Source organism: Oryctolagus cuniculus, chromosome 3 (genome assembly GCF_051225735.1).
Source record: "Oryctolagus cuniculus isolate XC-2025 breed Fujian yellow rabbit chromosome 3, ASM5122573v1, whole genome shotgun sequence".
In the NCBI taxonomy this organism is placed as follows: domain Eukaryota; kingdom Metazoa; phylum Chordata; class Mammalia; order Lagomorpha; family Leporidae; genus Oryctolagus; species Oryctolagus cuniculus.
Window position 1 is genome coordinate 45263620 of NC_142869.1, and position 27237 is coordinate 45290856.

At 39.2% G+C, this 27237-nt stretch overlaps 1 long non-coding RNA gene across 1 annotated transcript in view; it reads left to right on the forward strand.

The window, feature by feature from the left end:
- Nucleotides 1-27237, forward strand: part of LOC127491581 (uncharacterized) — a 36288-nt gene that overhangs the window by 6889 nt on the left and 2162 nt on the right. The window contains exon 2 of the long non-coding RNA XR_016231179.1: nucleotides 12832-12945. This is a non-coding gene — a long non-coding RNA (uncharacterized LOC127491581). The remainder of the gene's footprint in view (nucleotides 1-12831; nucleotides 12946-27237) is intronic.

The following is a 27237-nucleotide window of genomic DNA, read 5'->3' on the forward strand; positions in this document are numbered from 1 at the left end:
ATATTAAGTTTTTTAACTTTGGAAATGATAATGAATAAGATTTATAACTAAAAATCTGGAATCTGATCTTAAAAAGTTTGAGGATTATGTTGGCCAAAACTTGAAAAATCTTGTTGTTGATGATATACATTATAACATAAGGTCTTACTTTAGCTCTGACATGTGTCACTGTATGGAGGGCAATAGGATCATAAGATGTTGATGGAGATGGAAAATTCTTACTAATTGTTTCAGGAGTCTGTGGTTATTACAGTTCCTTTTCCTCTGCTGTGTTCATTTTTTCTGTACACAAAGAATGAAGAGCATGGACAAGAAGAACGTGTGAAGCAGAAGTAGTGTTGAAAGAAAGCAGAGGAAGCAAAAGTGAAAGAAAAAACCCCCAGCAGTGTCAAGAGAGGTCTTTGAAGAAGGGAGTTGCTGAGAGCGGATTGTGTAATAATTTTCATTGCCTGTAAAAGTGAAAATTTTCATTTTTGGTCCAGGAGAGGGATGATTTTGTTTGGTTAATTGGGCAAAAGTTCCAATGGGGACTCAGTTGAGACAAGAAAAAACACATGAAACTTTCCCCATGTGGCATGAAATTCTCATTACCTATATCAGTTACAACAGCACAGAAAAATCTTGATTACAAAGACTAGTGTATGACCAACATCCTTCAAAGAAGCTGGCTGTGTGAGTTTTCTCAGGTCTTCCACTACTCATCTCCCAATTATAGGGTAAGGGTCCCTAGTCATGTCTACCTAGCTGAGATTTTATCAATCCTCCCTGTGAAGAAGTAACCTCTAACTGGCATAAGAGAGAATGGACAATAACCACTCCAGCTACTACATGTGGGAGAATGGCAATGTTGGAGACAGCACTCAGGGTTCCTCCTTCAGAATTCTGTCCAGGGTTCCCTGGTAGAAATCCCGCAACTGTGGTTTTAGCTGCAAGACCATCTGGAGTTTGATAGCCTCTGGATAAGAAGAGACAAGCTATACAGTAAGGTAAGAGGCAGGTGTCATGGGCATGTCCCCTCTCTCCCAAATAAAGGGGATGATTATAAATCCTCACTGTGTTGCATACAGTCAACAGGGTTAAAGCCGAGTAATTTGAGCCATGGTACCATACTATGAGTTAGTGAACAAAAAGATGAAAAGAACTAGTATCCAAGTACAGGGCGGCTATTCCCAAAATAATTGCAGCTTGATGATGGAATTGAGGGTGAAGGAATCGAGGGAAGAAGGCTGAAGAGAAATGTGCAGAACAGGTTTACTTATCCTTTGTGAAGTGGAGTTTGACTCCTTTGCTCATTTGGAAGAGTATCCATCTTCCTTGGAGGTGTTAAAGTTGTCCTTTGGGATCAAATCTGAAGTTTATTTGGGAACTCAGGCTTTCATATGCGAACAGTAGATCCAGACATGTAATCTGTATACTTTTATCACAGTGGGAGTAGAAAGAAAAACTGTATAGGGCCACTCTCAACCTTCCTTTAAAGAGAGACAGTGTTTTGGAAGAGGCTTAACTAACAGTGTTTCTCTTGAAGTATACTTAGGGCTTCCTGATTCCCCAGTTGTCTCTTAGAGATATCAAATGTCCTACTGGATTTTGGCAGGTGCTGTGATGGATCTGATCATGTATGGGGTCTCATTGTGCATTAGGACATCATGTTAAATATTTACCCTTTTATCATTGCCTGGCAGGAGGGCTCTTGTCAGAGATACCAGGTCTGTCATTTGAGCAGTCATTGCAGGAAGAAGAGATTTCTTGGTGGTCTCATTTATGGTGACTATGGTATATCCTGCCTGGTGAACTCCTTGTTCAACAAATGAAGTACCGTCTGTAAAGAACCCAGTCCAGATTCTCGAAAGGAGTCTACTTGGTGTCCTCTCTGGCAGCATAGGTCTACATATTCACAATCAGTTCTGGGCTCTCTATCTCTGGGAGAAAAGTAACAAAATTAAGACAGAAACAAGCTTTCAGCTGGATTTAAGGGCTAACAGAAGTATTTCCTGATATTTTAAAAGGTGATTGTTGGCTGGCACCACCGCTCAATAGGCTATTCCTCCGCCTGCGGTGCTGGCACCCGGAGTTCTAGTCCCAGTCAGGGCACCGGATTCTGTCCTGGTTGCTTCTCTTCCAGTCCAGCTCTCTGCTGTGGCTAGGGAAGGCAGAGGAGGATGGCCCAAGTCCTTGGGCCCTGCACCTGCATGGGAGACCAGAAGAAGCAACTGGCTCCTGGCTTCGAATCAGTGTGGTGTGCTGGCTGCAACACGCTGGCCGCAGCGGCCACTGTGGGGTGAACCAACGGAAAAAAGGAAGACCTTTCTCTCTGTTTCTCTCTCTCTCACTGTCCACTCTGCCTGTCAAAAAAAAAATTAAAAAAAAAGTGATTGTTAATTAGAGGCTCTCTTTTGAAGCTAAGAGCCCTGTCACATTATGGGTGTATACACTATTAGATTTTGTCCCCAGTTCAGTTGCGGTTTCAGGGATTAGGAGGGTGCTGGATGCCACCACTCAGAGCAGGTTGTCCACCCATTGGCTGTTAGGTCAAATTCTTTGCTTAGACACTCCACAAGATGAGCTGGTCCCTTAACCTAAGTTAACACCCCTAAAGCCATCTCTTCTCTTGGTTGTATATAGATTGATGACTTTAATCATTGGGAGGTTTAAAGCCAAGGGCTTGAGTAAGGCCTGTTTAATATGTATAAAGCCTGTTGGATCTCTGGGCCCCATGTCAAAACACAGGCTTTGTCATCTGGTGTCATTTATCAGTCAGTACAAAGGACTGGCTATTTCCCCATACCCAGAGATCCAGAGTCAACAGAATCCTGTGCTTTAGTTGGGCTTTAGACTTTAAGACTTCATGGTCTCTTCTTCCCAGGAATTTGAAAAGGGCCTTACTGCTCTCTTTGGAAGCCTCTGCTGAATGCAAAGGAGAATATCATCCGCATGTTATAGAACAGTGGTCTGTGGATGAGAAAGGGAGACTCAGATCTGACAAAAGGACAGAAAAGGTAGCTCCACTATATATGAGAAAGTCAACTTCCTTCCTTCCTGAGTGCTGATACTTGGGAGATGGGAGCCTGTCAGTGAAGCCTCAGACCTCTTCAGTCTTGATGTATCAGCTGAGGATGGGAACTTGATGCCAGAGGCCTTGATCTCTGGTGGCAGTCAATCTTCCAGTGACCTCAATTGCAAATAGGATATATGCGTGAGGATTTTCTCTGATTATGGGAATATGGTCATTCCTTTTGAAGTACCCCATATGACCACAGCTATAATACTTTGGAGACTCCTGGAGGCACTCACATTAGTATGGCTGGAAGGCTGCTATCAGAGCTGAGATCTTTTTCTTATCCCTTTTCTCTCATTTGTTGTTGGGGCTCCTCATGGTCCTGATTGTACAAAACTGCAGTAGAAACCTTCAGGAGGTTTTTAAAAAATATTCTTAGGCCAATAGACAGTGTTTGAAGCTTTGTATTAATATCTGAAGATGATTGAGTAATGAAGTTTTCCTTAGAGATTGCCTGTCCTATCAAGCCAGGAGATAGAAAAGAATGCTTAACTAATGCCTCCCTTAATCTTTCTAGGAAGGCAGAGGGAGTTTCCTCTGCGCCTTGGTATATCATGTACAGCTTGCAGTACTTTAGGGGCATGGTCCTGGTCCTACTCAATCCTTCCAGGATATGAACAATGAAATAGTTTCATTTCCATTTATCTACAGGGTCATCTATTATCCATTTAGGGTGAGGTTCTTTCTGAGGAATAGCCTGCGGGATATTATTGTCCTTGGCCTCCATGACCAGACAAGGATGTAAATGACATATAAAATTCATCCCCTCCATTCTGTAGCTTGAAGACCAGCCTGTTTCTCAGTTCCTGTTAGGGTCTGATATAGGAGTAACATTACACTTTTCCAGGTGAGATAATAGACCTGGAACAAACTTTTGAAGGTCTCAATATATCTTTCAGAGCCATCTGAAAATCTTCCCAAGTCCATTTTTTTTATGTCAAAGATCCTGCAGGAAAAAGGAGACCAGGAGTCAAGTAGGGATGCTGAACCTTTTGGTTATCTTCTGGAATGGTAAAATAGAAGTTGGCAATCAGATGTTCTGCTTGATATTAAATAGTATCAGATGGAGTAGCCTGGGGGAAAAGGAGCAGTAGTCAGAGGGATCTATGTAGACTGTATGGTAGGCTCTGTGGTGGGCAGAGGGAGATGGGCAGCTGGGGTCTTGAGATAACCACTGCTAAACACACTGGGTCTACCTTATAGAGTTGACGAAGGCCTGGCTTAATCTGCAAGGCAAAAAATGTGTGGACAAAAGGAATATCAGAGCATTTCCCTGATCTGCAATAAAAGAGTATAGTTAGAAGATGGTGTTATAGTTAATTTTCTCTCTGGGGGGCTAAGTATTCCCATCCTCCAACTTGTATCCTGGTCATGCCATGGTGAAAAACAAGACTAGATCTTCTTTCTTCAAGTTTTGTGGATCAAAGGAAACCCAGTGCATCAATGCATTTCAAAGGAGTGAATGCCAAAATTGTTCATTACTCATCTGAAATAAGAGGACAAGAAGCAAAGGTTCCCCAAAGTTTCTGCCTATATCCACTTGAGGCATGCCTTGAGTCCCTAGGCTGTGGAAGCTTAGTGGAGAAGTTGGAGAATAGGAATATGTGATCTTTGCTGAAACTATACCTCTGTTCTTGATTTCCTGGGGCCATTGATCCTATAGATCATGGATTTGTGTGTGGCATAGGGATCACAATAAAGGAAGGTTAAACCAAGAGGAGTAGTCACCCTTACCTTTGCCTAACTTTGATTCCATTTGCCTCCTTGTCTTTGCTCTAAGTCTTGCTGAAGACATCCATCCTGTGTCCAGCCAGCATATGCCCATATCCAAAAGCAGGCTTCCTAGAGGGTCTGGTAGATTATACACATCAGGATTATATTATGTAGACTTGACTTAAATGTCTTGCACCATATACTTTAGCCTAATTACTCTATGAGCCTCATGGATCCAAATTTCTCAGTGTCCTGATAGTCTGGACCTCCCTTTTTGATTTATTAGTTTGTATGTGTCATTGTCAGTCACCCTTTAAAGAATCTTGTCTGCAAACTGAGCCTACTGTCTTTGACAGGAATAAAGTCTGTTTGCCCTTTTTTGATCTCTTTAGCCAGTTGTGGCCATGCAGCTGGAATGATGTGCATATATACCTATCTCATGTCTGGTGAGCTAATCCTTGTCCCTGATGTGGATTCCCTACTCAGTGGTAGAGACTCCTCATGGGTGCATTGTCTTGACATCTACACTGACAGTGACATCATTTATCCACCCTCCCTCCAGGGTTTTAAACCTTAGCACCAGCACACATAAAGTAGGGAGGGCTGTGAGTAAGGCTGGGAATGCAGGAAGGAAGGCAGTCACTTCCTGTTCTGGAACTGATGGTGCCCCGTTTGGACAGTGAGGTCAAGGGAGAGAGCATACATTCTGACTTCTCCCCATAATCATGCAACCAACATAACATTCAGGACAAGACAACTGGTAAAGGGCCTCAGGTGATGGGTCTGTTCTGAAATCAGATCTTATTGACTTTGGCGTGAAAAGTATCAGATCTTTATATAAGTACAACATAAGTTTGGCATCATTTTAGATTAACTCAAACTCATAATCTCTCCCAATTGAGAGCCTTCTTTTGAGAGTTCCAGGGATCCATCTGGAAGTCTAAAGGTTAAGGTACTCAGTTTAGAGCTTTACATATAAATTATCAGAGGTTTGGCATTTGGCCAAAGTAAAAGTTGTAATAATCCATTTAACCTGAATATTTTAATGAAAGCAGTTGGCCAGATCCAATCAGAGTTATGGTAATCACGCCAATAACTAAACATAGGCAGACAATGCTAACTCCTTCAAGACTCAATTCTTCCAAGCTATAGAGAATAATATAATTATGTCATCAAGAGCTGAAGAAAAAGAGCCATCAACAAAATATAAACTGCAGAGAAGGGAGAATACAAATCTATCAGGTTGCAAAAGATGAATGGATAAAGACCTTTCTGTTTTTACCTTAAGTGGAGAAATCTGTCTGGCCTCTTTGGCCTCTTTGCTTTCTGAGGAGGTATAGGTGAGGTGAAGAGAGAGAGAGAGAGAGAGAGAGAGAGAGAGAAAGAGAGAGGGACAGACGGAAGTGCAGATTTTAGTCAAACATGCTAATATGCTCTGAAGAGTCTGTATCTGATTAGGGAGAGTTCAGGCAGCACCAGGGAGCTACTTGGCCAGAAACCTTTAATTATTCCAAGAGCTTACTCTAGTTTCACACATTGGATGAATTTATGCTAAAGGAAACTGAGGCAAAGCAAGATCAGCATCCCTAATGCCAAAAGATGGAGGTAGATTAGTCAGGTCTACCACAGGAAGCATGTCCTCTGAGCCTTTGAGATAGGCAGTTGTGCTAATTGCTTTAAACTGGCTGACAGAGACCTGGGGGTTTTCATTGACAGTAGACCATGGTGTAGAACAGGGTCTACAGAAAAAGAAGCAGAAGCAGTTGGTCTTTACTTCTCCTTCTGATGACCCTGGATGAGCCACCAAACAATATTGCAGTAGTTTGTAGTTATTATAATTCTTTACCCCAACCCCCAGGGTTGTTTTTTTTTTTTTTTTTTTCAAACACACAAAGAATGAAGAGCACAGGAAAGGATGATTGTATAAAGCAAAGTAGTTTATTGAAAGAAAGCAGAGAAACAAAAGATGAAAAAATATCTCCCAGCAGCACCAAGAAGGGTCCCTGAAGAATGGAGCTGCCAAGGGCTGATTTTCTAGGGGATTTTATAGGCTATAAAAGAGGAAATTTTCATGATTGTTCTGGGACAGGGACAGTTTTGATTGGTTAATTGGGTGGGAGCTCCAATGCAGACTTAGTAGAGACAACAGAAGACACATAAATCTTTCCTCTAAAATGCATGGATTTCTTGTTACCTAGATCAGTTACAACAGCACAGAAAAAACCTTGATTTCAAGGACTAGAACGTGATAGCAGCATCCTACAGAGAAGCCGGATGCCTGGCTTTTCTCAGGTCCTCCAACACTCGTCTCCTGATGGCTGGGAAGGACCCCCAGTTCCTGTCTGTCAAGCTACAAGTCAAGATCATAGTTTCTTCGTAAGGCTTGTATAGTTATCATTATTTTAGAATGTTCTCCTACTTAAGAAAAAAGCTTACTTATAAACAGTATGTGGTGCTTCTTTGGCAGCAATTTCATACACCTCATGTTTACTCCATCTCTTGATTTTATCAAAAGGTCAGGTTAAGTGATGTATGCCTCCTAAGTTTGTGTAAGATAATGTCTACACAAAGATGAAAGTATAGCAAGGCACTTCATAAACTTATTCCCACCAAGATGAGCAATTGTCATAATGAATTGAAGCTGATGAAATGATGGATATATCTTCAGTTGACTCTGCCTATACTTTCTAGGAACACAAATGTGTTAATAGGGATGACTGACTAGTTGTGTTTCTCAAGTAAGAGGAATTATTCTTTTGGACATCATGTAAAGATTTTTTTTTCCAGATGAAAACACATGAAGAGTTGTAAATAAAATATTTGCCAATAAAAGTTAACAATAACATTGTTACTAAAAATAGAGCTACAAAACTAATGCTGTGGTGCTACTTCAACACCAGGAAGCCCAATTCACTTTAAAAAAAATCTCATAATGCTATGAGAATATCAAAAGTTACAACAGTTAAATATTGACTTGCAATCAGCACTAAATTAGAAATTCTATGCTGGTTATGTCAGAGGATTTCATAGCACTAAATAGAAGAGTTTCCTCAGAAACCTCTGGTCAAATATAATTACTTGCTTAATATGGTGACTAAATTTATGTATAATACTTACTTAATGTCATCAAGGAAATTCATTACCATTAAGTTTATTTGAAATCTGGTCTTGATCCTACAGAATTTAGTGGATAGCAAATATCCTCTATGTAGTTTCAAGCTTGAGAGTATCATTACGATATTTCCTGGAAAATTAAGAATGAAATAAATTTGTGGGCTTCCAAATGCCATCTTTCCAGTGGTTCCTAAACACAGACTAGAAATGTGAGCCAACATAAGTTTCTTTTTTCTTTGTAGCATACAGTCTATGGTATTGTGTTATTAGTAATAGAAAAACAGAGATTAGCAAACAACACTAAAATCACAGAGGCTTTTATCACATATTTTTTTGCTTGATCGTTTTACATGTTGCTTGCAAATTGGAGGTGGCTTGCCTCCCAAGTCTGTCATTCTGATATCCAGGCACAAAGAGATGCTGGTAAGTGCATCATCATTCTCTTGGCAGATGAAAAATAACCAAGGTGGGGTGGTTTGATGGCTTTTACAATTTCTGAGTGGGTCCAGCTCAATAAGGAAAGAGGGTATCTTAATTTACTAGGCTAAATACCCATCCTTGAAAATGAATATTTCTATTAAGCATTTTCCTAAACATTTAAATACAAGGGACCTTCAAAAATTTAATGGAAATGTATATCATGAAAAAATTATGCATGTCTTCTACATTTTTGCATCAGAAAAAAATTATTTTTAAATTTCATTTTATGAGCTTTTCTGAGTCCTCTCATATTACCTTTTTTAAGATTTATTTATTTATTTGAAAGTCAGAGTTACACAGAGAGAGGAGAGGCAGAGAGAGAGAGAGAAAGAGAGAGAGACATCTTCCATCCAATCGTTCACTCCCCAGTTGGCCGCAGCTGCTGGAGCTGCACCGATCTGAAGCTAGGAGCCAGGAGCTTCTTCCAGGTCTCCCACGCGGGTGCAAGGGCCCAAGGACTTGAGCCATCTTCTACTGCTTTCCCAGGCCATAGAAGAGAGCTGGATTGGAAGTGGAGCAGCCAGTTCTTGAACTGGCGCCCATATGGGGTGCCGGCACTTCAGGCCAGGGCATCAACCCACTGTGCCACAGTGCCGACCCCCCTCATACTACTGACATGACTAGTAAAACACAAATTATTTGAAATTAAATTATATTTAATATTTTAACTATTGATTAAGAAATAAATTGCATTTTCCTAAGTAATTAAAAGCAGTAACATTTCCAAAATGTTACGGCAGCCACATTAAAGATTTTATGAATATGGTGATTATGGTTTTGTACCAAATTATTATTTAAAAATATAGATATCATGGCCTGAAATTTCTCTTCCTCCATTGATATTTTTCTATATTGCTATGGAGTAATCTCATGAGACCCCAAAAAAGGAGAATATATTTTTGCCACTTCAAAAACTGCAATTCTGGGTTATTAAGCAATTGATTCCTAGCCAAAAAATAGAAACTGCTTGTGATTACCAAAGTCAGCATTCTTTGGGCTGAAGTTTTTTTTTTTTCCCCATAATCAGTTCTTTTTGCTATGTGTGTAAAATTTTCCATGCCCAAGCCATTTCTTATAACTTGTCGCTTATCCTCTTTGGTCCTCTGCTTATGGAGCCTATCCAAAGGAAATTATGCTTCAATGTATTCCACTATGGCTTATAATATCTGCTTTTATTTGTGGGGTCACCCAAGTATTTCATCTTTCAAAAGATGTTACAGTGTGTCTACAATATCAGGTGTCTACAAAGCCGACTTTTTTAAAATTATGTTTAAAGATAATAAGTTTGGAAGGCACAGCTGAACCGTTTTCCTAACTAGTTATTGTGTAAGACAATTAGTGTTGGCCAGTGCCGTGGCTCACTAGGCTAATCCTCCGCCTGCGATTCTACACCCCAGGTTCTAGTCCCGGTTGGGGTGCTGGATTGGATTCTGTCCCGGTTGCTCTTCTTCCAGTCCAGCTCTCTGCTGTGGCCTGGAAAGGCAGTGGAGGATGGTCCAAGTGCTTGGGCCCTGCACCCACATGTGAGACCAGGAAGAAGCACCCGGCTCCTGGCTTTGGATCAACGTAGCAGCGACCACAGGGCGCCAGCTGTAGCGGCCATTTCGGGGGTGAACCAAAGGTAAAGAAAGACCTTTCTCTCTGTCTCTCTCTCTCACTGTCTAACTCTGCCTGTCAAAAAAAAAAAAAAAAAAAAAAGATAATTAGCGTTGAAAAGAGTCCTTTTTGTGGTACAATGCCACAGGGAATGATTTTCTCTAGTGTTTTATGACTCTCTGCTCTGGTCATATTCAGAGTCAGGCACTGCAAGAACTTATTGGAAGTTTTCTGTTGTGAAAAGAAACTTGTGAACTGGTGTGCTTCACAGTGTTGGCTCTTTCAGTTAGGAGCTCCCAAATAAAATATCTGTGTCTTTGCAGAAGATTTTTCCCCCTCCTGCCTGTGAAAGTATAAATGTAGCCTCCAGCACTGTAGGAAAGTGCTGGGCCCAGGAAAGAGTGTCAGTGTGTACTGTGCAAGCATTTACTCATTTTGCTTGACTTGAGAATGGCATCCAATGCCACCCTCTGCTACGTCTCAGAAACTCAGTTCAGATCATCTCTCCTTCACTGCAAAAGGAAACCTTTCATCTTCCACCAGTGTCAGCTGGTAGTGGGTGGGAGGGCATTCTGGGAGTACAACTGCTCATTAAACAGGATTTTCAATAATGTTTCTGTACTTTGCTCTATCTTACATCCTGTACCTCATGCATCTTAGTATGAAAGACAGCTCACCTTCCATATCCCTCTATTATACCTTGTAGGCAGTTACAGCTTAGTTTTCTACAGTCAATTTTGATTATATATTCTCTAGAATCAGCCACTCTGTCTAAACTTTACTATATGTCACTATAAGTTCTCTATAAGCCTTTATTTCAACTCTATCCTCAAGTATATTACACACATATGTTTCATTTATGACATAGCAAAGACTGTCTTGAAATTGTAGATGTTTTATGAGATCTTGTAATTAATCATATATGTTGTTTTTCTTTTTCATTTTTATCTTCTTTCTTCCTAATATTTTTGAGAACAGAATATTTAATTATGATGTACTTACTCCTAAACCTCTGATTCTTTTGAGAAATAGTCATATTTTGAAAATTAAAATTATCCTATATCAGTGTGGCCCATATGTTGGGCAATGAATTTTTCTGAAGAGGTTGGTGGTTCACGGACATTTATTAAGTGATACAAGAAGGGCCATTGTGGGGTTGGCGCCATGGCTCACTTGGCTAATCCTCCGCCTGCGCTGCCGGCATCCCATATGGGCACCGGGTTCTAGTCCTGGATGCTCCTCTTCCAGTCCAGCTCTCTGCTGTGGCCTGGGAAGGCAGTGGAGAATGGCCCAAGTGCTTGGGCCCTGCACCCACGTGGGAGACCAGGAAGAAGCACCTGGCTCCTGGCTTCGGATCGGCGCAGCGCACGGGCCGCCGGCTGTAGCAGCCATCTGGGGAGTGAACCAATGGAAGGAAGATCTTTCTCTCTGTCTCTCTCTGTCACTGTCTAACTCTGTCAAATTTAAAAAAAAAAGGCCATTGTAATGGATGAGAAAGGGAAAATTTGTAGTGTATACCACAATACGATTTTATTTGGGCAGGATTGTTTTGTTATTTCTTATTACTCCAACAATAAATATCTAAGGAGAATCACATTGTGACAGGGAAGCCATGTAGTATATCATATCTGCAGAGTCAAATACTTTTTTTAAAAATAGCCAAGGGTGGGAATCGGGGCACAATGGGCTAAGCCACCACTTGGGAAGCTCACATCCCTATTGGAGTGTTCATGTTCCTGCTTATCTACTCCCAATCCAGCTTCCTCCTCATGCATATTGAGTGGCAGCAAAGAAGGCTCAAGTGCTTGGGCCCTTCGCTCAAGAGGAGACCTTGTTGAAGTTCCAGGCTCCTGACTTCTGTCTGGTTCAGCCCTGTCTACTGCAGGCCTTTGGGGAGTGAACAAGTGGATGGAATCTCTCTCTCTCTCTCTCTCTCTTTCTCTGTTGCTTTTTCTCTCTGGCTCTTTCTTCCTCTCTGCCTTTCAAGTAGATGAAAATAAATAAAAATAAACATTAAATAAGCATTTCATATTTTGTAAAGTACAATGGAGATAAAAAGCATTAATGAAATAATTTGATAAAGTTTATATGTGAAATGAGTGTCAGCAAATAAAATAAATGACTTCTGCAAATAGTCTAAGGAAACAACCACTGTTAGAATAAATGAAGTGTTGTAAGAACAATATCATTCTAAAAAGGGTATTCCCCAGACTCTGGGATAAGGGGAATCCAGGGTGAATCATAATGCATGCTAAAATTCCCCATTAGTTCATTGTTGAAAAGGAACTAGATGTATGTGTGCACACACATAAGCATACATACATTCACTGACAACACATATTACAGCTCAGTGTATGTCCATGTGGGGACATATACTTTTATGTGTTATTTTTTATACCAGAGTGCTTCAAGACATAACTGAAAATAAAATTAGTTATTTTTTCGGTAAAAAGTTTTCAATGCATATTCTTCATAATTTGCATTTTCTGTGAACTTTCTGAAAATCACACCATTTGTATGCATTTAGCATTTTTTTCACTAAAATAGACTTATCTCTTAATTTTGTGCTGCAGGAACTTTTTGAAATACCCTGGTACAATTCTTTTCTGGATTGCGATCTCAGTCATTCTCAACAAATCCTTTTGGTGTCCTCCTAAATCCTGAGGTAAAGCTGCCTCCTTTCAGGCATTGTCATCCTTGAGTAATCTATGTCACTATCACCATACAGGTGTTTCTCCGAATGCACTTCACATTATATCAGCATCAAAGATATATTTCTTATATAAATCATAAGTGCCAGTATGCCTGCTAAGCCTAAAGTCCTTGTCCCTGTCAAGTCTCCAAAACTGAGATTATTTACTCCCATCTGTCAGCTCACCTCGGCCTATCTCCATCTGAGAAATCCATCTCTCTTCTGGTCCAGCTGAAGCTGAGTCTGAGAAGCATGAATTTTACAGCTGGTCTGAGAGTGGCTTCGTTGTTTTTAGGTAAGTTCTGATTTATTTTACCAGTGTGGTGCAAAAAATATAATTAAACAGATATTTTGTCTGTAAATTTGTTCTTCCAGTGCAGGCAATAGCAACAGGTACATAATAACTTCCGAAAGTCGTAGGATAATGAGAATTTCTAATCAATAAAGTTTTATGTTGTGGGTGCCCCATGCTTTGGCACAAAATTACATAACAACCAGGAGGCCTTTGCTGTTGAATCCCTAGCTGATAACATGAATGTTCGGAAATATTATTAAAACAATTTTACCAGCATTGCAAAATTGTTCAAGTAATAAATAGTGTATCCATATATGGCTTTTTGGGAGCTTGTTAGGGGTAGGTGTGTTCTGAGCACAATAGCAGCTACAAGATTTGAGATTGCTTTTTAATTGGACACTTCAATCTATCTAATACCATGTGTCACTTTGAAATGCTAAAGCCACCATTCAGAACAAACTACACATGGTTTAGAAACCTGCATCAGCCTTTGTTTTCTATTAACCTTGGTTAGAGACAAGGCTATTTTCTGATATTTCCCTGAATGCCACTTGTTAAAAGCACACTCTAGGAATGTATCTTTATTTATTTTATTTTATTAAATTGACCGCTGGTGGAATCTACCACCTTACCCAAGATGATCATTCCTATTGTATGTTGGTATGATTTTACTTTTAGGCTTGTCCTTGTTGCCAGCTTTACCATCTTTAAAGCATCCATTTTTCAGGATGATTTTCTTTCTTTCTTTTTTCAAAGATTTGTTTTATTTATTTGAAAGGCAGAGTGACTATAGAGAGGGAAAGTCAAAGCAAACAAGTCTTCATGTGCTGGTTCACTCCCCAAGTGGCCATGATGGTCAAGGCTGGGCCAGACCAAAGCTGGGAGCCAGGAATTCCACCCAGGCCTCCCATGTGGGTAGCAAGGGTCCAAGTACTGGGGACATTTGCTGCTACCTTCCAAGGCACTTTAACAGGACCCTAGACTGGAATCGGAGGAGCTGGGATTGAACCAATGCTCCTCCATGGGATACTGGCATCACAGGTCTTGGCTTAACCCACTGACAGAGCGCTGGCCCCCAGGATGCTTTTCTAATTGATTACAACTGATCATTTCTGTTATCAAATCTAGTAAGAGGTATAATTAATCCTCTGTTCATTTAGATTCTTAGTTATGTCAATTTATAATGATTTTTCAATTTTTTTATGTGTATGGACATCTCTAACTTATTACAACATCTTTGCTATCACACCTTTCAATTGAATGACATTAAGAGAAAATATCTGATGATTAAAGTAAAGTTAGATGGTAGGTAAAATAAAATAAAATATAAACACAGACTTAATGTGTGAATTCTGAGACTCATTGCTTCACCTTTTGGATTTGATGTCTAATAATCTGATATTTTTGAAAAGGTTTTATTTATTTGAAAGGCCAAGTAACAGAGAGAGAAGGGGAGGCAGAGACAGACAAGTGCTCTTGCATCTGGTGGTTTACTCTCCAAACTGTTACAAAGTTATATTTGGTCCATACTGAAGCCAAGAGCCAGGAACTCCATCTGGGCTTCCCATGTGGGATTCAGGGATCAAAATACTTGGGCCATCTTCAGCTACTTTCCCAGGAACATTAGAAGGAAGCTGGATCAGAAGCAGAGTGGCCAGGAATCCAAACAATACTCTGGTGTAGGATGCTGGCATTACAGGTGATAGCTTAACCCATTGTACCATGCTGAGCTAAAGTCAGGTAATATAGGTAGAGTGCAAAGTATGCCTCTTGTTTTCTCAGATAAGAGTATCCCAGATTTCCAATTTTTCAAGTGTGATAACTAACAGATTTTAAAATAAAACAGAAGGTGTCTATAAATTGAGAACAATGAAAAATATAACAGATATTAACTTTAACTCTTAGGCAGCACAGCAAAAATTCAGTAGGAAATATACACTTCTGTGTTTAGTAATCACATTTTTATGAATAGACATCACTTTGTATCATATTTTTTAGCGTAAGGACCTTTTAGTAAAAGCTTATTGCAGTTGACTACCCTTGAGAATCTGTAGGCAGAATTAATTCCATAGAAAAATACTTTAAAAGAAAATATCTTTTTTTTTAGACAAAGAATGAAGAAAATGTTAAACAGGATATACAGTAGAAATACAACATTTTTCTACCTATTGCACTATGAGTTATCAAAAAAAATTATTTGCTTGCAACTTCAAATGCTATTCTATAATATTTTGAATATAAAAATGATACCAACAGTTCACAATTATCAAGCATTTGTATATGTTATATATTTAGTACTTTATATACATTATTTTCTTTCACACACACAATAGTTAGAATTTTATTATACCCATTTTACTGATGATTGAATAAATTGCCCATATCACAAAACTAAGAAGCAGGATAATTCAGTATTGTATCATTTTTATCTGACCTGCATCTAATGACTTTTTACCGTGATAAAATATTGTCTTATAATTTCATTAACATTTCAAGATATCATATTTACTCCACAAATCTTAAGGGAGTTTCCGGAAGTTTGAAGGACAGATTTCACATAATGAGTTCAAAATTATTTCTATGCCAGCTCTACTTTAATGGTAGGTAGATTTCATTTTAGAAATAGCATAAAAAGAGTTATTCTAAGCAGAATTTTGATACATACAATTTTGATACACACTGATTTTATGAACAGCTAAAGTGGGCTACTGCCTTATAAAAAATTTTTTTTTTTAAGATATGAGTGTGCAAATAAGTATGTGTGTGCAGGCAAGTATGTGTGACTGGTTTGGAACTGTGCTTAGTTTGTGATGACGACAATTTAGTATTCACTTCCATGATTTTTTTAAATTTTTTTTTAAATTTTTTTAATTTTTTTAGAAACCAATCCTACAGACAACTTGCTCTAAGAATTTTCCTCAAGTTAGTTAGTTTTTATTATGCAGAAATTTAACAAGAGAAGACAATAACAAATAAAAATGACTTTCATTAAAAATCTTAAATCCAGTTATTTGCCCAATTGTGTCACTTTTTCCTCCAACCATGTGTGTTAAGTTTTAGTTTAAATTAATTCTTCTTTAACTTTTTTTTAAACTTTTATTTAATGAATATAAATTTCCAAAGTACAGCTTATGGATTACAATAGCTTCCCCCCCATAACGTCCCTCCCACCTGCAACCCTCCCCTTTCCTACTCCCTCTCCCCTTCCATTCACATCAAGATTCATTTTCGTTTCTCTTTATATACAGAAGATCAGTTTAGCCTACATTAAGTAAAGATTTCAACAGTTTGCTCCCACACAGAAACATAAAGTGAAAAATACTATTTGAGTACTAGTTATAGCATTAAATCTCAATGTACAGCACACTAAGGACAAAGATCCTACATGAGGAGTAAGTGCACAGTGACTCCTGTTGTTGACTTAACAAATTGACACTCTTGTTTATGGCCTCAGTAATCACCCTAGGCTCTTGTCATGAGCTGCCAAGGCTATGGAAGCCCCCTGAGTTCAACGACTCTGATCATATTTAGACAAGGCCATGGTCACAGTGGAAGTTCTCTCCTCCCTTCAGAGAAAGGTACCTCCTTCTTTGATGACCTGTTCTTTTCACTGGGATCTCACTCTCAGAGATCTTTCATGTAGGGTGTTTTTTTTTTTTTTTTTTTTTTTTTTTTTTTTTTTTTTTTTGCCAGAGTGTCTTGGCTTTCCATGCCTGTAATACTCTCATGGGCTTTTCAGCCAGATCCGCATGCCGTAAGGGCTGATTCTGAGGCCAGAGTGCTGTTTAGGACATCTGCCATTCTATGGGTCTGCTGAGTATCTCACTTCCCATGTTGGATCATTCTCTCCCTTTTTTATTCTATCAGCTAGTATTTTCAGACACCATTCTTGTTTATGTGATCCCTTTGGTTCTTAGTCCTATCATTATGATCAATTGTGAACAGAAATTGATCACTGGGACTAGTGAGATGGCATTGGTACATGCCACCTTGATGGGATTGAATTGGAATCCCCTGGTATGTTTCTAACTCTACCATTTGAGGTAAGTCAGCTTGAGCATGTCCCGAATTGCACATCTCTTCCCTCTCTTATTCCCACTCTTATATTTAACAGCGATCACTTTTCAGAATAGGCTAATCCCTTCCAAGATTTCTAAATCTGGAATAAAACACAGAATGTTTGGTGAAATGGCTTAACATTTTTTTTTGCTGCAATTAAAAAGTAATTACATTCTTTACAGAAAAGAATTAGCCTAAACATAATTATTAGGTCATTGCATTTCACTGTGTATTTCTGTTTTTTGATTATGCTTTGACATTTTCACATTTTTAAACGAGGTTATTTTTATAAAATTTTTTGAAGATTTATTTATTTATTTGAAAAGGCAGAGTTACAGACAGAGAGAGGGAGAGACAGAAGGAGAGGTCTTTCAACCACTGGTTCACTCCTGCAGTGGTCATAAATTCCGGAGTTGGGCAGATCCGAAGCCAGGAGCCAGGAGCTTCTTTTGGGTCTCCCACATGGGAAGCAGGGTCCCAAACACATGGGCTGTCTTCAACTGCTTTCCCAGGCCCTTAGCTGAGAGCTGGCTCTGAAGTGGAGCAACCAGGCCTTGAACTCATGCCCTTATGGGATGTTGGCCAAGCAGGAGGAGGCTTAACCTAATATGCCACAGTGCTGGCCCTTTGAAATTTTTGATTAACATAAGAGGCTTTCATGTTTTTATGGGATATTGTGCAATCTTTCAACACATATACACAGTGTAAACCAATCATATCAGGTAATTCACTTTTCCATTTCTTTGCCTTTCTATTTGGAGCTTTGCAGTTCTTTGTTCAGGATGTAGTGTGTTATTGTAAACTATAGTCACTGCACTGTGCTGTGGACACTAGAACTCATCATTTTTAACTAACTGAGTTGTGATGGGCAGATATCCATAATCCAACCTCTTTCCCTTACCCAGCCCTTGTGTTTTCCAGCCTCTTGTAATCGCTATTATCTAGTTCACATGGGCTGTGCTTTTAACTTGCACATGGGAGAGAGAACATGAATAAAAGAGGTTAGTAAGGACACTACAGAGCACATTGCACATGTTAATTCAGCTCATGACTCTCATCACTGGTCTATGGTACTGTTAAAGCCCCAGTGACAACTCTGAAATAAGAGTTTTGTGTCACAAGAAGTTTAGCACATAGAATTCTATACATGGATTCTGGAAAATTCTACCTGGGTGTTCTTGCCATCCACGTTCCAATGCATCAGCTGTTTAACCCTATGTTAATATTTTTCTCTGTGGCCCAGTTTCCTTAGTGAAATAAAGTAGCAATACCTGCCTAGTACGATGGTTGTGAAGTTTTACACTTTAAACTATTAAAACTTAGAAGAATGTCTACCATGAAGCTAGGATCAGTAAATGCTAACTATTATCTTTATATAATGATTATTGCTCTTGTTACTATTACCACATACTGTGGGAGTTTTGGAAGTGCAAAATATGATAGATATATTGATAAGCTAAAACTCATAGTTTCCTTTGATACAAACCTTTGTGTTGACAATAACTGATTGGACAATGATTATGTTCTCATTTATCCATTATTTGTTTACCATAATGTAAATAAATACAATATTATGTACTAAATACTCTGCAAAGCATTTTGTGTAAAAAAATCTAATATCAATTCCTTTTTTTTTTTATTTTATTTTGACAGGCAGAGTTAGACAGTGAAAGAGAGAGACAGAGAGAAAGGTCTTCCTTCTGTTGGTTCACCCCCCAAATGGCAGCCACGGCCGGCGCGCTGCACGGATCCAAAGCCAGGAACCAGGTGCTTCCTCCTGGTCTCCCATGAGGGGGCAGGGCCCAAGCACTTGGGTCATCCTCCACTGCCTTCCTGGGCCACAGCAGAGAGCTGGACTGGAAGAAGAGCAAAGGGGAATAGAACCCGGCGCCCATATGGGATTCCAGCACCGCAGGTGGAGAATTAACCAAGTAAGCCATGGCGCCGGCCTAATATCATATTCTTAACAAATCTAAGAAAGTGTACCATTTAAAAAAAATTCTCAGCTGGCGCCTTGGCTCACTAGGCTAATCATCAGCCTGCGGCGCCGGCACCCCTGGTTCTAGTTCCAGTTGGGGCTCCGGATTCTGTCCCGGTTGCCCCTCTTCCTGTCTAGCTCTCTGCTGTGGCCCGGGAAGTCACTGGAGGATGGCCCAAGTGCTTGGGCTCTGCACCTGCATGTTGACCTTTCTCTCTCTCTCTGTCTCTGTCTCTCTCTCTCTCTCTCTCTCTCTCTATCTCTGTCTAACTCTGCCTGTAAAAAAAAAAAAAGAAAAAAAAATTCATGAAGAAGCAAAGCTTCAATCAAAAAACTCTTAGAACTCCTCTAGAATTGTAGTAGCATGACTGTAGAAAGGTGTTTATAGTTGAGGACTTTCGGTAGCAAAGCCCAGGCTTGTAACCAGGTTTTGATTAGGAAGTTGCAACTCTCCCGTTCCAAGATTATACTTTCATAACAAATTTAGCTTTATATCCTTTTCCCCTGTGGAATACAGATAAACCCTGACAGAATTTTTCTAACAAATTTATTCAATATTTGCAGCAAGAAGAAAACATGTGACAGTACTTTTATATTATTTGTGACAACTGACTATATGCTTTCCCCCAATACTGTGTAATTTTGAATTCTTCCACCCCAAAAAAGTAACACATAGGTATTTATTTATTGCATAGGCCAAGGAAGTAGAAATAAGTGACTTTCAACCTCCTTTGTTACATCATATTTCCTTTTTGTACATTGACATTCAGCAACATTTTGGGACTTTAAAAGCCTTTACATTTGTAGCTTCCAGAACTGCATTTTTTTATTTTCTTATTCTTATTGATAACTTGCAAATAAATTCACCACTTCTCATTTTGGATGTATTTTCTACTTCTTTTATCAATAATCTCTTGGCTTTTTTGTACTCCTCTCTTCACTTTTAAGAGTTTTGATCAGACTACTTATTATAGTCAGTAGATCTTGAGAAGTGGATTCGGTTGCATATGTTGTGGCCAAATGGAGTGGAATTTTTTTCTGATACTTTTGCACATAAAGATAAATTAGGAAATTAGAAAAGATTATCACAGATTTCCTTGGTTCTGAAATTTTCTTTGCCAAGGAAAACTAATAGGAATTACTGCAACTCTCAGCCTTGGCAGATGAGATATGAGCACATTTAAGAAGGAAAACATGTCCTGCTTCTGCTTTCTTGGTTAAATTTCAGTGTAATGGGGATGAGGAATTCCTTTCTAAAGTGTGAGTTTTCTTTTCTCTCTTTCCATTGTTTCTCAGATAATAAAGAAATAAGCTAGTTGGTGGACTTCCATTGGCTCCAAATCAAAACAAGCCTGACACCAAATGATTTCAGAGGTTTGACCTCCTTTGTTTATTTGAAATTCTTTACTTCAAAACCAATAAATGCTTCAATAACCTGACTGAAGAAAATACTTAATGGAAATTTTGATTTTCATCTTCTGATCAGATTCATTTCGCAGTAAGGTGTGGGCTTAATATAGGAACTTTTTCTTTTGTTCGTGACATTTTCACACCTACAGATATTTGCAAGCACAGGGAGGGACTGCATGCAGCTGATTGTTTCTGAAATTAGCTCAGTACAGACACAGAGCAGTTCCTGAGAATAACTTGTGCTTAAAAAGTGAAAATTCTGAAAGCTAAGACAGTTTATAAATAAAAGCTCTATAATCTGATTTAATGCATTTTCATTTTTGTGTTTGTGAAATAGAACTGTTTGCTAAATTAGTGTTTAGATTTAAATTCTTCAATTATGGGGCAGTATTGTGGCATAGCAGGTAAAGCCGCTGATGGTGAGGCCAGCATCCCTTATGGGCACTGGTTTGAGTCCTGGCTGCTTCACTTCCAGTCCAGCACCCGGCTAATGTGCCTGAGAAAGCAGAAGATAGTCCAAGTCCTGAACCCTCGTTGAAGATGTGGTTAAAGTTCCTGGCTCCTATCTTATGTCTGACCCAACCATGACTGTTGTGGCCATTTAGGAAGTGAACCAGTGATTCCAGAAGATCTCTCTTTGTCTTTCCTTCTCTCTCTGCAATGACTCTCAAATAAAGAAATAAATATTTTTTTTAAAGTCTTTAAGAAAGCAATGTGAATCTTGGTCAAAAATAAGCCATGACAAGTAGGTTTAGAGAAGTTATAATTTTGAAATATATGTAATATATACTTCATAAAAAGGTAACATCTTTCTTTTAAGAAAAACATAATTATGCCATTACACATTTGTTTTGCATTTAATCAGTGTGAAATATGATGGTAGATTCTGGGCTCTCAACAAGAATAGGGCATGATTTGTTTACCAGAAAGATTTTATAGCCATGGGAGCTGTTTTTAATTTACCTTGTAAAATAATATCTAGAAGTCTAGAGAGGCGTATCCTCCTAAACATATTCAATAAGAAGTTTATTTCTCAGGGGCAGCACTGTAAAACTGCCTCCTGCAGTGCCAGCATCCCATATAGGTGCTGGTTTGAGTCCCGGCTGCTCCACTTCTGATCTCTACTGTGGCCTGGGAGAGCAGTAGAAGATGGACCAAGTCCTTGGGCCCCTGCACCCACGTGAGAGAATGGGAGACCCAGAAGAAGTTCCTGGCTCCTGGCTTCAGATTAATGCAACTCCGGCCTTTGCAGCCATCTGGGGAGTGAACCAGCGGATGGAAGACCTCTCTCTCTTTCTCTCTCTCTCTCTCTGCCTCTCTGTAACTCTGCCCTGCAAATAAATGAATCTTAAAAAAAGTGTATTTATCCTAAATGAAATTTATACTACAGAAATATTTATCTGTGATTTTAATTCCAAATTTATATTATCATTTAATTTCAAATTTACTTTTTTAGATTATTTGAGAGTCAGAGTTACAGAAAAGGAGACACACAGAGAGAGAGAGAGAGAGAGAGAGAGACGGAGAGAGAGAGAGAGAGAAAGAGAGCGAGAAAGAGCGAGAGAGTGAGTTCTTCCATCTGCTAATTCACTCCCCAGAGGGTTGCAATGGCCAGAGCTGAATCAGGCTGAAACCAGGAGCTTTATCCAGGTCTTCCAGCTGAGTGGCAGGGGCCCAAGCTCTTCGGCCATCTTCTGCTGCTTTTCCCAGGCCATTAGCAGGGAACTGGATTGGTAGTGGAGCAGCTGGGACATGAACCTGCTGCCCATATTGGATGCTGGCTTCGCAGCAGCAGCTTTATCCACTATGCCATGATACTTACCCTGTCAAATTTATGATTTTTTTAGCATAGCCATTTGTATTGCCTTGAGGGGAAGTATGTGGAATAGCTAAGTACCCTTATGATGGATTGTCTGTAGGTCATATAAAATAAGCTCGTGTTCTTTCCCACCATGTTATAGTCTAAATGTAAATAGCCAATTAAATATTGAAGGTCAACATGTGCTTTAGATATGCATGTGTGTGTAATATGTATGTTAGTTGTAATCTATTATACACAAATCATTTGATTATTATGAGGATTTAATGTATAGAAAGCACATATACTCCAGACGATGTTTAATTGATCAGAAATTTACTTTTGTTATCAGTTGACATTTGTGACAATAATGAATTTTATTTATTGCTCAATCTTCCAAATAGTTTATGTCATTTTCCTTTCAAGCTTAAAAGATATTTTTCCTTAAACTGGACTGCTTAATTTTCACACTGTGTTTAGCAATTATATATCTTCTCAGAACAGAGATCATTATAAAATTTGACCTGCCCATTTAAGTCTTAAGATGTAATTCTGAATACTTAATTTTATATAAAATGCTTTAGATGGTTTTGATTGTGCAGCAATTAAGAGTAACATTTGAAAAAATGGAGGTAGGCCCTTTTCTTCCTACCCTATCCAGATGGCAGTTGGAAGTTGAATTTATGCCTTCAACAGCTTTTCTTGTCTCACCTTTATTTTTGGTTTGTTAGTTTCCTGAAAGTATGGGATGAAATCTGTAAATGGCCATGGTGACAGAGATTTTGAAGAATTCTACCAGCCCTTTAATGGTGCAGGATATGCTGGTACTTCGCCTGTGTGTTATCTTGTATTATCTCAATTGACTCTAGATGAACTCTGATGTGCACTCACAGGGGTCTTCTTTGTTTGCTACATCTGGCATGAAATTTCAGTGAGGAAAAAAGCAAATCAATATCCCATGGGGGTAAAATCAATTTCTCTTTTGAATAATGAGGTCTTCTAGATTTTCTCCTCTTGCTTGCTTCTATCCCATGTGATGTTTTTGTCAGGTGAGGCTATGTGATGTTTTGTAAGCATGGAAGGATATAAATATGTCAGTATTCATATCTACAAGATGTTGCCTGGTTTTCTGGCCCCCCAATCTCTGCAGTGATGACCTTGGCCTTTCAGGTGGTTAAGGCAGCTCCTGCCTGTTGAGTCATTTCTCAAGTTGGCCACAGGTCCATCCTGCTGACATGGCTCCACCTCAGTATCCTCTGAGATCAAGCTGTAAGTTGCATTTGATCCCTGAAGTTTTTTACCATGCAGACTTAGATAAATGATCTATTATTTTTCATTGCAGTGTTCACTCTCCACAAGACCCTATGCTTTTCATGCCAAGATCTATGTCTGATGAGACCTATCCGGGAAGAGGTCAGGATCTCATCTCTTTAACCCTGTGGCTAGGTTTGGGAGCACCAGAAACTAGCTTCCCCTGTAGATTCAAGTGGAAAATGGGACAGCGAGAAATTCTATATTCAGTGGCTTTCTTCTCAGCCTACATAACACGGTCCTCTTTGTACAGCTTCATTGCTAACAGGAGTTTTCTGCCTTCTTATTTCTTCTCCATCCCACAATCACTATGAATGAAGGGTTGAATCTTCCCCACCTATTTTATCTATTCAGAAAAATCATATACATCATACTTATCAAGGAGGCATCTATAATTTCCTCGGTTCAATGATGTCAATGGTTTACCTGTTCTGCTTGAGTTAGTTAGACTCTGGGTCCAAATGAGCATCTGCCATGCTTAGAGAGCCATTCAAGAGATCATCTTTTCTGGCTCTTCCTAATGAAATGAAAATTATCTTTTTAGGTTCTCCTAAGATTTTCTTAGAAAATATAGAAGTTACAGAAGGAAACTTTATTATATCTGAGCAACTCATAGCATGTGGCTATTAGAATCTTAGTTTGATTTTCCTTTAAGCTATTCTATTTTTCTGCCTGGGAATGACTTTTAGCATAGACCTCGGTCTAATTTAACCACTTTAATTTCAGAGACTATATCTGTGCTTCTCTTCTCTGTTTTATCTCGTGGGAGCAAGGGTTTCCAGGCTAACTGAGATCAAAGTCAGAGATAAAGGCATGTGGACAGTAGGTTACAAGCTCTAGTTCCTTAGAATTTCATTGGACCTCTGCTGAAAAAGATTTTATTCCCTAGTAATGATGTTCTGTCTTGAAAGCATGATTTTGAGGTAATAGAACCTTCTTGACTCAATCAATCCACCCCCTTTCTCTCCACCCAAAGCCTTCTCATCCCAGTTGTTCTTGTTCATGACTTCCTATGGAACCCTGGGAATTAGGGATTGGAACACTTTTCTCACATTTTATGGGATAATGTTTCAGGGGCTGTAGAAGCCTTTTTGGAGAGATTTTCCAGTAGAATGTTCCCTAAGCTCCTCACACAGGAAGCAAATCTGGGATTACTATGCCTCTCTCCTTCTGCTAAAATGGGACTTGGTAAAATATAAATTTTGTGTTCTCCTCCCAGGAAAATCTTATCTGTATATGATTGGATGGAACAGACTCTGCATGGAAACAAGGCTTGCTCCCTGAGGTCTGTAGCTCACTGTAAGGCAGAGATAAATACTACAGCTTGCGAGATGAAAGGATTTCCATATCCTCCCACATTTAGTTTCTAGAAGCTGACGAAATGGGCACCATAATGGAGTTACAGGGTAGAGGAAGAATTTGCGCGGAATTGTGCCAGAAAATTGTGCTGAATGGCATGACTTCCCCAACATGTGGAGAGGGACAGCTTCCCTACTGACACTGTGAGCTTGAACAATAGTGACTAGGAGGGCACTCAAACACCTACCCTCTGATCAAGCACTGAAGTACCTGGGCAGCTTTCATGTGGACTGGTTAGGTGACTGGGAAAGCAATCAGGAGGTAGCATGTACAGAAAAGCCCACAGCAAATATTTTAACTCAGAGCCAGCACTGTGTGAATCTAAGAGAAGTTAAGTCCTAGCCCAAATCATTCAAAAGGATAGTGTCATTGCCACACTGGTCTCCTTTGCATTGAATTGAGACCAGTGCTGTCTAGTTAGCATTCTCTTTTCAATTAAATGGCAGGACATTTGAGGGATGGTTCTCCGATGGGGAATGGCATTATGTGCTAATTGGTATGGCATGGAAACCTTGGATACGTGTATGTAAAGCAAAAGGATCCCTTATTAGTTTCCTAGGGCTGCTTTAAATACCACAAACTGTGCGCTTATATTAGTAGAAATGTGTTTGCTCAGCTTTCTGAGAGCTAGAATTCTAATATGTCAGCACACCCATGCTTTTCTGAAGGTTCTAGGGAAGTATCCCTTGCGAATGCTTAGCTGTGGTCCTGCCTGTCATTCCTTGGCTTGCAGATGCATTTCTCCAATCTTTGCTTCTGTTGCCTCTTTGCTTCTTGTTTTTAATTTTGTTTAAGAAATACAACTTCAAGAATTTAATGTATACAGATTTGGGTACATGATGATTCTTCCTCCCTTCCTCCTTCCCACCCATAATTCCTGCCTTCCTACTCCTCCCTCTTTCTTTTGCATTCTTATTTTTTACAGAGATCAATTTTCAGTTAATTTTTATACTCATAAGATTAACTCTACGCTAAATAGAGAGTACATTGATTAGTATGAAGGAAAACAAAAAAAGAAGAAAAGAACAAAACCAAACCACCAAACAAGAATAACATGGTTCCTTGACAGTCAAGGCAAGGGCTGTTCAAAATCATCCATCTCAAGGTGTCAGTTTTACTCCTATAGATTACATTTTAAATGCCCTATTAGTTACCACAGGTGAGAGACCATATGTATGGTATTTCTCTTTTTATGACTGGCTTATTTCACTAAGCATAATGCTGTCCAGTTGCATCCATTTTGTTGCAAATGACACGATTTAATTTTTTACTGCTGTGTACTATTCCTTAGTGTATATGATATCATCCTGCTTATTAATAATTTTCAATATTAGTAATCTTGTGGGTTCTTGACACATATTCAGAGAATTCTGAAACAGGCTCAAGTAGACTAGACAACATGGTAAGTTTTTAAGCTTTTTATTCAGTGAGAGAAATGTGCAGAAAAGTGAAAGTTTCATTTAAGGAAGAAAGAGAGGTCTTGATGCTAAGTTGCCTCCATATCAGGCAGAGAGCAGGCCAAGAGTGAGCCATGTAGCAAGCATGTGGTTATGAGCAGCTATAGGTAGCTTAGCGCAGCAGCAAAGCAAAGGCAGTGAGCGATTTTTATATGCTTTCTTTTTCTTCTTCTTCTTCTTCTTCTTTTTTTTTTTTTTTTTTTTTTGACAGGCAGAGTGGACAATGAGAGAGAGAGAGACAGAGAGAAAGGTCTTCCTTTACTGTTGGTTCACCCCCCAATAGCCATCGAGGGGGAGTGGTTACATAGCCTGATGGGCAGGTGGGCATTCAGGTGATATCAGGTAGGGGTATAAGATCACACAGGGGGTGTAGTGGAGGGCATGGTCTCCAGCTTACAAATTGAATCAATTTTATCCTATCTGCCTGCTTATATCATATATACCATAATTTCTTTACCCAGTGTTCAGCTGAGGTGTTGTTTCATTGTCACACTGCTCACTCCATTAGTGCCTTCAGGTTTCTGCACAGATATCTCCTTTAAGAGACTTCCCTTGATCTACCAAGATGAAATAGCACCTGCCCCTATCAAACTATCACCCTCCATCCTTTTTTCTCCGTAGTTCTTATAACATCTGAAATACTCTATTTTCATTTCTAAAAATATTTCTTCCTAGCTACACCTTTACCACAGGTGGTGCCTCATTCTCAAACTGAGACAAACTAGAGGTATTCTTAGCCAAATTAAAGTGTTCACTTTAATTTGCAATGCCTGAGATGGAGTTTCTGTCACTGTTTCTTGAAAGTTTCACAGCACATTTTTTTCTTCCAAAGATTTTTTTCTGATGCAAATAAATACGACTTTTACAAGTGAGGGAGTTTTCCATAAGCTACGCAAAAAGAAAAACAGAATCAGTAGGAG